The following is a 14740-nucleotide window of genomic DNA, read 5'->3' on the forward strand; positions in this document are numbered from 1 at the left end:
TGCCATTGACAGCCGGAAGGCAGTAACTGGCAGCCGGATGGTAGGCGGGACCTGCCATTCGGTGGGAGCCAATCAGTATCGACCAACGTGGGCGCAACCAATCAGATATAACTGCACCCAAACGCTTCAGTAATGGTTGCGATTGATCAAACGGTAAGTTCAGAAATTGGTCATCGGAGTAATTAATGTTTTTTTGCGTTGTAAGTTTGATTTTAATTGTTATCTTGGTGAACGACTTGGTAGACTTTGGCTACTTTGGTTTAATTGTTCAATGAAATCTAATTAGTGGTAGCAACGTTGTTTGTGTACCTTGTTAGGGGCCTACCATTAACTTCAAATTACGTTTGAGGTACCATTAAATATTAACGTTTGTTAGCGTGTTAACAGTCTATTGAATAATATAAAAGAATCTTGTTTGACTGGAATGATAGAAGATAAATGTGCAACACTAACCATATATTTTTGCATGTTAAGTCTTTCAGGAGATTGTGTGATATACATTAACTTAAGAGTTCTTAAAAGAAGAATCCTTTTTTTTTTTTTTTTGCACTATTGAGGTGTGTTTTCTCTAATACTATGCATGTGCAGAACTGTTCTGTGTACCAGTTGAAGTTGTAAGCATGTGAATGCAAAACATTTTTATTTTTATTTTTTTATTTTTTATTATCTATACAAAATATAATGGACCGGTTCATAATTCCTTATAACTTTTAGGTCTAGTTTCACAGACAGGGCCTGGATTAAGCCAGGATAAGGCTGTAGTTAAATTTAGAACATTGAAGTAGCTTTTGTAAACATGCATTTAGAAAAAGAAAAAAAAAAAAAACATTACTGATGTGCATCTTGAGACAAAACCATGGCACTGACACCTTTTTTTTTTTGTGTGTGTAATACCCAATAGTTGCCAGATGCTGTCCTGTTGGAAATTCTTCTTTACGTGATCCTGGAGGAGGGTGATGCTACATTACTAAGTCCGTCTTTGGTTTGTTCCAAATTCAGAAGTCTGTTGTACTGTATACAGACTCCTTTCGAAAGGGGGCACAATCCAGCTGGCTTGACTGAGTATCTTCTTTTACATATTTGATTAGAGGTTTAAAAAGGTGCCATAACATTACATTTCTCAGTTGCCATGTCTGAATGTTTATCTTTGTAATAATGCTGTTTTCATGCTCCTCATCTCAATATACAGGTGGAACAAAATGGAGAAAAAGTCTGAGCCATGTCAGGAATTCAACAAAATGTACACCCTGCAGACACTGCGACGAGGTTTACAACAATTGCTTACCAGGTGTGCAAATTATGCATGAAAATGTAATCACTGCTCTGTACATGACAAGATGCAATGGGAATAATCATTAATATGGCTGTGCATGCATGTCTACTGTTAATAAAGCAAGTTAGGTATTAAAGTCACCATTTTCTTATGAATAATAAAATGCAGCAGCTAGAGTTCTTCCTAGAATCAGGAAGTATGACCGGATTAGCCCAGTTCTGTAAACCCTATCAAACTCCCTATCAAACATCGTATAGATATTAACATCTTCAATTATATTAATCTGTTTCTTTCTTATTCGAAGGTCACTGCAGTCACCCGGATCGAGTACGTATCCAGACCAGATGGTGGATCGCACCTAGAATGGACTTCTCCTGCCCTGAAAGACAGCGGAGACCAGGACAACTAGAGCCCCAGATACAGATCCCCTGTAAAGACCTTGTTTTTTCTCCATTTTGTCACCGGTGGAGTTTTGGTTCCTTGTCGCCTCTGGCTTGCTTCGTTGTGGTCACTTCATTTACAGTGATATCATTGACATGATTGCAAACGATTCCACAGATACTATTTAAACTGAACCGAGCTGAAGGATGACCTCACTGAATTGAATGATAAACTCTCTTTTAAACTGACTACAAACTGAGTTTACTAATGTCCTTCTGCATTATTGACTGACACACTATTTTTCTATTTAATACTGTAAAATTGCTTTGCTTTGATCTGTATTATTAAAAGCACTATATAAATAAACGATGCTTGACTTGACCATGTTGCAAGAGGAAAATGAGGTAAGATGCACATCCACCCTGGGTTGTACAGTGATTGGTGCAAGATGCTGGAGAAGTAACTCCGTATACCTCATCAGTTCTGATCTAAGAGTCTTGAAAATACCTCCGGATTGTTGTTAGTGATTCTGATTGATATTTTAGTCTGCTTGCTTACTGTATATATTTTGTACTGTTTACATTGTAAAGCACTGACTTTGACAACTTACTAACCCAGTTACAAATTTAACAGCTACTTTATTATATATATATATAGTTGTTTCTTGAAATACTACAAATATAACCGCAAAATATGATTTTAAATAAAGGTCTCTGAGACTTCTCTCTTTTCAGTCATTTGTGTATATAGCCTATAATAAATATACAACATACACCCAGTAAGTGCCACTCTCGTATATAAATAAATATAAATTGTTTTATTTCACACAAACAATGATACATGCATGCATAAACATTCAGCTGGGAGTTAACGTTTAGCAAAATTATCTTATTTCTTTGTTTATATTTGATCAATATTTTAAATAAAATAATATACAATACTGACATTTATACATATATATATATATATATAATTATTTATTTGTCTTGTTGCCGCCGGCAGCCTCCTCCAATTTCCGGGTATTAGCGACAGCTGCCATCCGGTTTTATTGGCAGCCACTTCCTGCTGCCAGTGACAGCCACTTCCTGCTGACAGCTGCCGATTTTTCGCTGAACCCCCTCTCCAAACATGGCGGCGCCCATCTCACGTTACAGATTATGATCAAGATCATTTAGAAAGTTTTTTAAACGACAAAACACAAATTTACACACATTTGTGAATTGGAATACGTTGATTATATGGTAAGCAAGTTTATGAATATTATGATTAAAAAATAAAAAAAATAAAAGCAATCCATCTGTCATGCAGTGTTATTGTGGTCGCTGTGTGTCACGTGAAAAGCATGAAGCATTGCCATGGAAACAATAAGGGGAAACGTTCTAAAATAGCATTTGCCTGAAATAATTCACTCTGGGAGGACCACTAGAATATTTTTAACTCAGCAGTGAAAGGGTTAAAAAGGTGGATTTTTATTTTTATAGGATGGGTGTGTACACACACTTTCAACACACATTTATGTTCAAACGAAACATGAATGTTATATCTGATGACCCCTTCAAGAAACAGCAGTGAAATTTTTACGACTCAGAAATCGACTCAAAATTGGATGGAAATTGCAGTGCTCAATTTTAAAGTTAATTAATTTACACATGACCCACATACATTCTGAAGGTGTAATAAATGCACATTAAATCATAACCCAAGGTTGTCCATTCATTCATTCATTCATTCAAAAAAGAAATAAAATGTACATATATATATATATATGTGTATGTGTATGTGTGTGTGTGTGTGTGTGTGTGTGTGTGTGTGTGAATCAACCAATTATAATCACCAAAAGTCACTTTAAGGTGCCACTGAATTGAGGTCATGTCTCAATTATTTTCTAGTGAGGAAAAAATAATCCATATTGATTCGATACTATCTTATCTGTTTAGACAAAGCGATGAGTCTGTTGTCGCCTATGGAGCTTTCAAGCATTCTGAGCTGTGAGGAAAAGAAAAACAGCAGGGTAGGAGAATCGTGTTGGAAATGTCTATGAGGAATTCACGCCTGGAATGCCCAGACATACTGTTATTTCCCAAAGTGGTGCTAGGGGCTAACACCCTTCTCAACAGCCTGAGATATGAAAAACACACCCGCACACACACACAGGACACAGAAGAGTTTAGGACACAGGCCCATCAATTTTCTCAGTTTTTCTCACAAGGAATGTCTTCTCACAGTTGCCTTTGTTCAAATAGTGTTTGGTGTGTACAGCTGTGCATGTGTGTGCTGTGTTATATTAAAATGCTAATTTGGCCCAGGTGTAATACCTTCTCCCCCAGAACATGTTGGTGCCTGTCTTTCCAGACTAATTAAATCGATGATGGAGTATTTCACTTGTTTACTTCCTGACATGTTCTTTCATAAATCATGACAGCTAATGTTATTTCCTGAGAAATCATTGTATATTCATAATATTATATAAATAAAATAAATATCAATAAACATAGCAAAGTATGCAGACACTATTTGTTAATGTATCTGCATTTATTGGCAAAATTATTTGTATGTGCATCTAGATTACAACTGGATGTGAGCGGGCCTTAAACCATATGTATGTCAAAAAGAAGTGTGTGAAATATTCATCTTTAGAACTTCCGCATAAGAATGTCTTGTTAATTATATATAAAACTTCATTTATAAAATTATATTTTTGTGGGCAAATATTTACCCTCACAGATTTGCCAGCTGGCCAGAGGAAAACCTAAAGGGATTGTTCACCCAAAATTAAACATTTTATGTTTACCTGTTTACCTCCAGAGCATGCAAGATGTACGTAACTTTGTTTCTTCAGTAGAACAAAAACTATGATTTTTAAAACAAACTGCTGAAGTCTTTCACTCTTATAATGGAAGTGAGTGGGAATCCCAGCTTTTGAGAGATAGGTGGCAGTAATGCACTTATAAGTCTGCAGTCCTCTGTAAAGCAAGAACAAGAAGAACAAGAAGAAGACAGAACACACTCAGGACAGTTCAGACATTAAAGTGCATCAGAGGCAAAAAACTGTATGGATACTATTAACTTCATAAATAACTTCATAAATACTATTCATTTTCTTGCAAAGACCGATCGTTTCTTGTCTTTTTATATCAATGCATTGTCACATGCAGCAAGCTGTAATATGCCCATGCTGCCAGACTTTCAAATCTCTGCCTTGTGTGGAAGAGCACCGCTAAAGCATGAGTAATGAGTAATTAATCGGGGACAACTGTCCAATGGCCAACTTCAGAAGTGTGAAGTGAATCTTGACCTCTAAGAGAGGGGAGATCAGAGAACTCGAGGCTTAGGATAGCATTTTGATCACCACTTAGCATACACTTCTTCTGGCCGGAGGCCTCAGCCTGAGCGTACCATGGAAGAAACATGTAACCAGAGGGTTTCTGCCCACTGACTGGCCACCGAGAGGGGAGCGGTAGGCCGCCATGGCTGCCACTTAGACCTTCAGGGTGGAGTGGGCCAACACTGCGGAGAGCCTGCAGGAACTCCAGCACTGTACCAATCGGGTAGTTAACTAGGTCGAGCTGGGGTCTCAGCAACGAGAAGTGAAATGCTTCCTCTTCAAAGCATACAGTTTCCTCATTGAGGGAGCTCTGGATTGGAGAACTGTCTCAACAACCTCAGTTGAGAGACCGGAAGCTAAGAGTTGTGCCTCCTCAGAGACCACACCTGCAGCCTATAAGCTCCATGTGGGGGCACACTCTCCGCCTGCGAGAGGAGATCTCTCCTGAGGGGAAAATCCCATGGAGAGCCGCCAAAAAGAGAAATCAGGCCCAGGAACCATACCCGTCCTGGCCAGAACAGGGCTACTAACACCAGTGGGGCTGGATGAGTCAGAGGAAGCCAGAAGTGACAGCACGATGTCTCTCGAGTCACAAACAGATCCACCCAAGTCTGGCCAACCTCTCCAACTCTGCTTCATTACCTTGGTGTGAAGCCGCCATTCCCCGGGCCTCGGCCCCTGTCTCAACAGAATGTCTGCTCCCTTATTAAAATGCCCAGGAATGTGGACTGCTTTCAGCAAGAGGAGTTCACCCTGGGACCACACAAGGATCTGGTACACTAGTTTGTATAAAAGGCGTGAGCGCAGAACTCCTTGGTGGTTGATGTAAGAGACCACTGCTGTGTTGTCGGTGCACAGCAAAACATGGTGACCTCTTAAGTCTGGGAGAAAGTAAAGCCAGCATCCTCAGGGCAGATGATATGCCATGTTGGATGGCAGCCACTCCACAGACCAGGGGCAGGGTTGCCACTCATGACCCCTTGGTCTTGAGCCACCACTGTAGGGGTCCCATGTACAGCAGGAAAATAGCATTCACGTTGGATGCAGCTGCCATCAGACCCAGCAATCTCAGAGACTGCTTGACAGTGAGTGACAGGCCTTCTCTCACTCTCGGGACTGCAGTGAGGGTCAACTCGATCCGGTGACATACGTGCCTGCATTGTGGTCGAATCCCACACCATGCCCAGATAAGTGGTTCTCTGTACTGGAGAAAGCACACTTTTCTTGGCGTTAAGTTTGTTTGTTTGTTTATTACGTTTTTACGCCATGTTAGCATCATGGCTATTTACATGGCAAACAGGTTCCATGAAAGACATAAAGGAGGAACTTCACCTATTAATAAAAGCCATGGGTAAGTCTTGAATGCCCCAGTCTACACGTAGTAAAGACAACTTGATCATGTCTTGATTTAAAATTGAACTAATATAGTTGAGGCACCAGAAGGTCGATGTATGTTTGGACCATATGCATTAAAGCTAACAAACTTTTTCAAAGACAAAGGACTGTCTGGTGACAAATGAGTTTCTTGGAGGCAGAAAGCAAAAGGGTTGAGAATCATAACTAGTCGTTGAAGTTCTGCAAAATTTGCCTTTGCTCCACGACAGTTCCACTGAATAATACTGGTATTAATTATGTTGGTAAAACCAGTACTTGGCCTTTACTCCTACTTTTAGGAGAGGAGCTCCGACTGCGGGAAATTGTGGGTTCCGCCATGTTTACATCCTTAAGGGAGTCAGCTTTCTGTAATCTATTCTCCTGGCTAAACTTTTGTTGTTGAGCTCTTGTGCTGTGCTGTGACTTCTTTCCTTTTGAGGTTACGGGAATCTCCACTTTCATGACTAGCCGCTTGATTGGATCGGGCCCCTCCAACCACTCGTCTATATGAAGTTGAAACCAAAGCATTGTGTTGGTCCTGTAAAAGCCACAGCTAATCACATTCCTCAAATTCCAGGACTTCTTCCTCCACGAGTCGCAACTCACGGCTAACAAGTTGCCCCATTTGTCGCCTTTTACGAACAGCAAGGGGGTGCTAGGGACCTATTCTACCCCGGGTCCCCACAGGGATCTTGGCGTTAAGTCTTAACCCCAGCTCTTTCATGTGAGCGAGAATGACACCTCGATGCTGAACCGTCATCTGCTCTGATTGAGCTAAAATCAACCAATTGTCAGTGTGGTTGAGTTGTGAAAGTGTGGGGTGGGAGTGCAAGGTCAGAGGAAGATCCGTATTGGTAGGCTTTTGCCCCAAAAAGCAAACCTCAGGAACTTCCGGTAAAGAAGGATGGAGATAAGTGCATTTTTGATAAATCATGACACACCAGTCCTCAGACTTGGCCTGTGCAAGCGTGATGAACTTCAGTCCCCTGACTGAGTGGTTCAAAAAGCAAAGATCTAAAAAAGGACACAGCACTTCATCTTTTCTCGGAACAGTGAAGTACGGGCTGTAGGACCCAGACTCTGCAACCTGAGGAGGGGCCACCTCGATGGCCTCCATCCTTCTGTTCCATTACCAGAGCCTGCTTGGGGCCCACCAGAACTGGATTCTGTGACCTTTCACTACAGTGTGCAGGACCTACTGAGACACATTTGGCAGTAGTTTTCACGCTGCCAGATAGTCTACTGAGGGAATCAGCCTCTCAAGACTGATCTCTGGTGTCATCGGAGTAGTAAGCTCGATGCCCTGAAGTGGCGCAACAGCAGGAGATGGTCAAACTAGCTGCTCTGAAAACCTCCCAGGAGGTCGCGAGCCTCTTCGCATCGCTACATTTCTGGGTGGTAACTGAGAGAAGCTCTCTCTGGAGACCACTGCACGCTGGAACACCGGCAGGGTTGGCAGATTGATTTCCCGAGGGCACTGAGGAGACACGGGCACCATGTAATGCTGTGTACACTGCTTTCCCCAGAGGGGCCTGCCCTCTGAGCTCCTGAACTGCAGCGTCAGGACTCTCGTAGCTGAAGTCTCCTAAAAATTACAATCCTCAAACCCCTGTCGTCTGCTAGGAAGACTATACCAGAGCCTGCTCGGGGCAGGTCCCCATGAAGCACACTTGGCAGGGGCTCCCACACTGCCATGTGACCTCCTATGGGAACCTGTCTCGCAAGACTGGCCTCTGGTTTGTCTAGAGCTACTAGCTCGGTGCCCTGAAGCAGACCAGCACGACCATACTAGCTGCTCTAGAGACCTCCGTAGAGGTAGCGAGCCTCTTAGCACCGCTATGTTTCAGGGCGATAACTGAGAGAAGCACTCACCTGAGATCGCTGCGCCCTGGAAAACAGGCAGGGTTGCCAGAACGATCTCCCGAGGCCACTGGGGAGAGACGGGCACCGTGTAATGCGGTGTACACCACTCGTCCCCAGAGGGAGCTGGACCTCAAAACATCCGAGGCCTTAGGTGTAAGTTTGTTATGACGAAGGCTATCCAGCGAAAACGACGGTCCGCAGAACCGCTTTCCACTAGAAGCCTCCGGCCTGGGAGGCCACTGGGAGAGATGGGCACCATGTAATGCAGTGTACACCACTCGTCCCCAGAGGGAGCTGGACCTCAAAACATCCTAGGCCTTAGGTGTAAGTTTGTTATGACGAAGGCTATCCAGCGAAAACGACGGTCCGCAGAACCGCTTTCCACTAGAAGGAGTACAAATGTGACATCCCCAGCACGAGGGGCTGGAACACGGTTGGGACTGCTCCGCCCATCAGTCCCTGACCGTCTTAACCTCCTCAGAGGAAGAGAGGTGAACAGCTGTTCTCACACAAGAAATTACATCCCAAGAGCCCCTGTACATCTAACTTCACAAAGTCAGATAAATATGCCATTTTATTCTTCAGAATTACATGTAGTCAACAACCAGACGAGTCAACACGGTCTGGTGTAGAAAAACTCACATAAAAATTAACCAATGTAATAAAAGCGTTGCATACGCATTACACAAACAACATCAATCTCCTCAGAGAAAGATGAATGCTGCATCAAGCTCTGCCCCCGAGGGAGAAGAAACCGCAGCACGGGTTTCCAAGCCTCGAGAACGAGCTCTAGATCTAGTGAACGATGAGCCGTCTCCAACCTGTTCGCCAGATCATGTGTGATTTATGCTATCGCGGTCGCCGCCGTGCCTTAGCAGCAGTGCGACCGCAACCGCAAGATCGGACACACTCCTCGGAGTTTACCGCTCTCGCCCAAAACTTCTCTTGACTGAAGCTTTGACAGATGGAGTTTATCAGTTGACAAATGACACAAAATAAGACTTACAAACAGATAGCAACTGACACACACACACACACAGACACGTATTTTCCCTCATAAAGTTAATAATTGAGTCATATTGGCCTCAGATGCTTCACTTACTTCGGAGACCACTGTGCTGTAATTCTAGAAATGTTCATAAAAAAAAATATTTGTATCATATAAAATATAAGATAAGAGTAGTTTCCTCTTCTTCTACTTTACTTTTCTCTACTCTTAAGCTATGTTTCTGAAAATAAGTAATAATAATAATAATCTTAAAAAATTGCTTTGCATTTCTAGTAATTATTTTTGATGGACATTTTTTAATTGACTGAAAGTGATGTTGAAATTTGCTTGCCGCAAAAGTTGTACAGGTTATGTGTTTGTGTTTGACAGAAAGATGGATATTAGTGTGGAAACTCCACTCATTCCTGCGTTCCACAAACACACACATACGAGTTAACGCACTGCTGCACATCTTGCATTCTCTGCTCATGGCTCTTGAGATCTGTGCGTGACCCTGTAGCCATCTCTCCTGCCTGAGCCACATAAAGGTCAGTGAGTCTGCTCAGGGAAGAAAGAAATATATAAATAAATCACGCTGCACACACAGACATACAGGCAATAAATAAACCATCAAATGTAATACCACTCTTGCATTGTGAACATTTTAAAAACGTTCTTTTTTAATCTTAATGAAACATCTTACTGTGGGAATGATTAGGACTCTAAACGTGTCCTGAACGGAGGTTCACCAGACAGTGATTTGGGATCTGTTTTCATGCCGCTTGTGCTCTCTGTGTATTAAATGAACACGGTGGTTTTGGGTCCGATTATTTGAGTCTAGATTGTTTTTATAGTTTACAGTTTGGTTCAGTTAGCATAATGCAGTTTCTCAGACAGGGTGAGTCAGCAATGAGAAAAAACAAACAAGACAAAGGTCTTCCCCTATACACAAACAAACACATTACAAATGTTGTGTATCATCCAGCTTTAATATTGTGTGTGCATGTTGTTATTTGTTATGTTGTGCTACCGCTACAGCAATGGCTGTATGTGTGTGCGTGCTTATGCTTGTCTGTTGACTTAATAAATGTGATTTGCTGTGGGAGTCTGGGGTCGCTCCAGTAATGAGAGTCAGTCTTGCGCGCTCATGCGCTTGTGTCTCTCATTCTCCCCACAACCCCCATTCAGCCTCTCTCTCTCACTTCAATTTTCCTTCACATTCATCTGTAATACGTTCCTCTACATTTAAAATATAAAAAAACTAATTACCACATCGTTACTTTCTATATCTTGCCATCCAAGTATGATCCTCCTTTTTACCAAATAAATGATGACTGTTAGCGGTACTTAACTTACTTATTAAATCACGAGGTTCGTTGAGTCACGCTATTATTATTACAAATGATCAGACTAAAAATCTAATAAAAGTTAGGAGAGAGTTTGGCCATATCAGGGATCAGAATATCATAAAGACTTAAACATGGGCTTTTTTGACAAAGCAACAAAATTCTTGTTTAATGTTAAAGGGACAGTTCACCAAAAAATGTAAATTCTGCCAGCATTTTTTCATCCTTATGTTGTTCAAAACCTGAATGAGTATATTAATTATTTTGCGGACTGAATATATTTTGAAGAATCTTGATTAAGAAACAGTTTTGGTGACCTTTGACTTACATTTCAATCAGGACCACTTCCGTCAAGTATATTTAATGACAATTATAATTGCATACAGTTAGTGTTGGCGGTATGGTTATGTTCTGGGCAACACTCCACACGCCTGTCCATGTAGCCATGCTTGGACTGAGCGGGGAAAGCAGCAAGACAACCCCCCCTGGGGTACAGAACAGAACCATTATAAGCATACATAATTACAATTCTCAATTACATGAGTTGTAAACAAAATGTCATGGAGACTGCTTCCAATGAAGACACTGTAAAGAAAGAACAAGTTAGATCAGATTACAGGTTCAGTTGGTGGAGTTGGGGTTGGAGGAGGGAGTTAATTGCAAGCAGCAATGCGATGGAGAGACACTGAATAATGGGAATTTAAATAGACCGCAGGTGATAGGTGTCAAGACTGGATTGGTACACGTCAGGAACAGCTGACTGTCAGCTGATGCAAGCATGACTATCATGACCTGACTGAACTAACGCGATGCTCGATTGTATAGACCAAAAAAAAAAAAAAAGGTTTTAGCAGACTATTCTATCAAGGTCCATATATTCACCAACTATGCCAAAAAGTTATATTGTATCTCCATGCCAGGAATAATGGATAGTCTCTTCATAAGATCTTCACAACATATTTGGTTTGTCTGGTATCCAAAGCTAGTACATTTTTATCTTATACCAAAAACCAGTTATCAGGTCTTGTCTGGTACCCAAAACAGTTTGAGAGAGGAAGCTGTGAAATAGCAGAAAGCAGAAAACGACGTGATGATAAAATCAGCAGGGTTAATTGAATAATCAAAGTTGCCTATGTTTCAATGCTAAGACATAATCTGATCTTCATCTTGACTTTGTCCCTCTTATCTCTCTCATGAAGACAAACAACACATTAAACCCCCTTAATCATAAGACTATAAAACAATAGCAGGCATTGCGAGGGCTAGGAAAATTAATAAATTATAATGTGATTAAATATAATAATTTGATTAACATAATTAGATAATTATTAATAAATTAATAACAATAAAGGCAATAAATTACAACACAGATGTATTGTTACTCTCTTGAGGCTACATATATACACAGGCTGCTGTAATGAATCCTTGTTTGCTCCTGCAAAACTCCAAATTGAAATCGACAGACATCAATTACCTCTCAAACAGGAATTAAAAAAAGATTAGGCTTGTATTTCAAAAAAGACACCAAATCATTCATGATGTCAAATAAACATGATTTTGTGAGCACATTGATCACTTGACTGAGAGAGCCGTCTGCTACATATAATGTTTTTTTTTCGATATCAAATTCATTAAAAGGAATGTTAGCCATATGCGAGAATAAAGGAAATATATGCTGGTCATAGTTAATCATCTAGAGGAGCCTGGCTCTTCTGCATATTTGAAGTGATCATTAAAAAAGAAGCTGAGGAAGCGACCCAGTAATAAAAGCAGTCAGCACAGTAATCACTTCAGAATGGCTGAGTGGAGAGAACGCAGGTCTACATGTCTACACATGCCTGGGGAAGAGAGAAAACGTGCATACTGACATTTACACATGTAATGAGGGGGAAAGGAGAGTTTTTAAGAATATTTGGAAATGCGCAGCGATTCAGAACAACCTTTGACTCATTTATATATATATATATATATATATATATATATATATATATATATATATATATATATATATATATATATATATATATATATATATATATATTTTTTTTTTTTTATATTTCTTATATTTCGTTCCATGTAAGAGAACAAGTATGACAAGGTCCTCTCTTAATGAACATGTCTTTAAGATGTTAGTGCCACTGTTTGCTGCCAACCATGACTTACTAGCCCTCTCCCTCTTCTTTTGGGCCAAACCCTGACCTTTCAGCATCCCTTGAAGGACAGCTGAACCATTACAGTAATTAACTGAAGAGAGAGAGAGGGGGAGGGGGGGGGGATCATTTCTGCAGAGACAGCAACTCTTGCATGTGGCTAGCCATAGAGATGCCTGCAGTTAATGCCTAACTTGCTTCCATTACCAATGAGTGGATGGGGGCAGGCCCAATATTAATCTAACAAAGAGCTAAGGAACAGTTTCACACATCTGACAGTCAGCTGCTTATTCTCTGGCTGAGAGAGGGATGGAGACAGCAAAAAAGTAAGCATCTGAATAAGAAGTACGCAAAAAAAAAAAAAGAAAAAAAAAAAAAAAAAAAAGAAATTACTACAAATACCCAAAAAACAAATACAAAACACTGAGAGTTTGAATTTTGCTTCAACCGTGAGCATTTTTATATCCAGCCAAATGACGGATATTGTTATACTGTGGTTTAGTATGAGTTTTAAACTAAATTAATTTAAACTCATATTATGATTGGGTAACATTTTTGCATATGAAATATTACATGTGAAACTATTTTAAAAGCGTTTTGTTCTTCTCCCACTGCAATAACCTCAACATTGTAACTTCAGTACATTCATTAATGAATGTTTTCATTCTTACTTTTACAGTACAGACACAATGTAAATAAGAGATTTGTTGTGTAGTTTAGACAGCATCACTGATAATAAGAGTTTTAGTGAGAGAGCAGAACTCAGTCATTGATAAATTTGTGCTGAACTGAAGTGATTTACAGCTGCAGCATATAATTTAATGACCTCACAATTTAAACAAAATGTTCTTGCTACTAAAAGGAGCAATGAGAAGTTGACTGTTTTGTGCATAAACAGCAACAAGTTTTTGACAAAGATTGTCTGACTGTACACGAGTCCTAAGAAATAGCAATGATTAGAATTAACACAGTTACATGTTGCAGAATAACTGTCTGGTCCATATCTTTCTGTAAAATTCTGTTTTTAAAGCCAAATTACAACTGGGTTACAGTACGAATCATAAACAGACACCTTCCTAACATTAGGACACTTTGGATGGTAATTGTATTTTTAATACAGTGATCCTGTCTGTTTGAAGTTCGTAAACTTACATTACCCTCTTATGCCAAAAGATCAGAGAAAATTGATTTCTCAATTCATGGCCACTTTATATGATGTCCTAAACCAAGTGTGACATGGCCATTACAAAAACATTTGCCCTTAAACTGTGACATCATTTAGGTAATAACAGGTAATTTTGAATTTATTTATTTATTTATTTTTACAAAAGTTATTCTAGTTGTTTACCAAAATGACAATAGTGTTAGTGAAGAATTTTGAGATCAAATATGAGATGTAATGTTTGAAGAAAACAAAGAAAAATCAAGGTAAATATCATTTATAAAATAAATTTGTGCATAATTTCTAATAAAGAAGTAATTTTGTGAAACTGTGCAAAAAAGTGTATCATATATGTGTATTTATGTGTTTTGTGAACAAAAATCTTTTTTTGCTCCACAGAAGAAAGTAGGTCATGCAGTTTTGGAACTACTTGCGGGTGAGCAAACAATGACCAAATTTTAATTCTTGGATGAGCTATCCTTTAATGTCCACAGGGCCAAACATGTTGTCAATATATCTGTAGACATAATTAAATGGTTAGTTCACCCAAAATTAAAAATTAGCCCATGTTTTAGTCAAGTCAAGTCACCTTTATATATATATAGCACTTTAAACAAAATAAATTGCATCAAAGCAACTGAACAACATTCATTAGGAAAACAGTGCCCTTCACAATTATTGGTACCCTTGGTAAATATGAGCAAAGGTAGCTGTGAAAATAAATATGCATTGACAGAAGCTTCATTTTGTGCTCAGTGACCCATTTTTGTGTTGATTTTAATATTTGTTTTGGATTATTGTCTTAATAGAAGATCAAACCACAGCCCATTATAAGATTTCCAATGGAGGCAGTAGGTTTAGATTTTTATATTTTTGTA

The 14740-nt window shown here is 39.8% G+C and overlaps 1 long non-coding RNA gene across 1 annotated transcript; it reads left to right on the top strand.

Annotated features, from left to right (window-relative positions):
• The first annotated feature begins 8 nt into the window (after positions 1–8).
• LOC127962574 (uncharacterized) lies at positions 9–1960 on the top strand. Its single transcript, XR_008154606.1, has 3 exons — positions 9–153; positions 902–1288; positions 1578–1960. It is a non-coding gene; the product is annotated as an uncharacterized LOC127962574 (long non-coding RNA).
• The last annotated feature ends 12780 nt before the right edge of the window (positions 1961–14740 follow it).

This window comes from Carassius gibelio, chromosome B7 (assembly GCF_023724105.1).
Source record: "Carassius gibelio isolate Cgi1373 ecotype wild population from Czech Republic chromosome B7, carGib1.2-hapl.c, whole genome shotgun sequence".
Taxonomy (NCBI): domain Eukaryota; kingdom Metazoa; phylum Chordata; class Actinopteri; order Cypriniformes; family Cyprinidae; genus Carassius; species Carassius gibelio.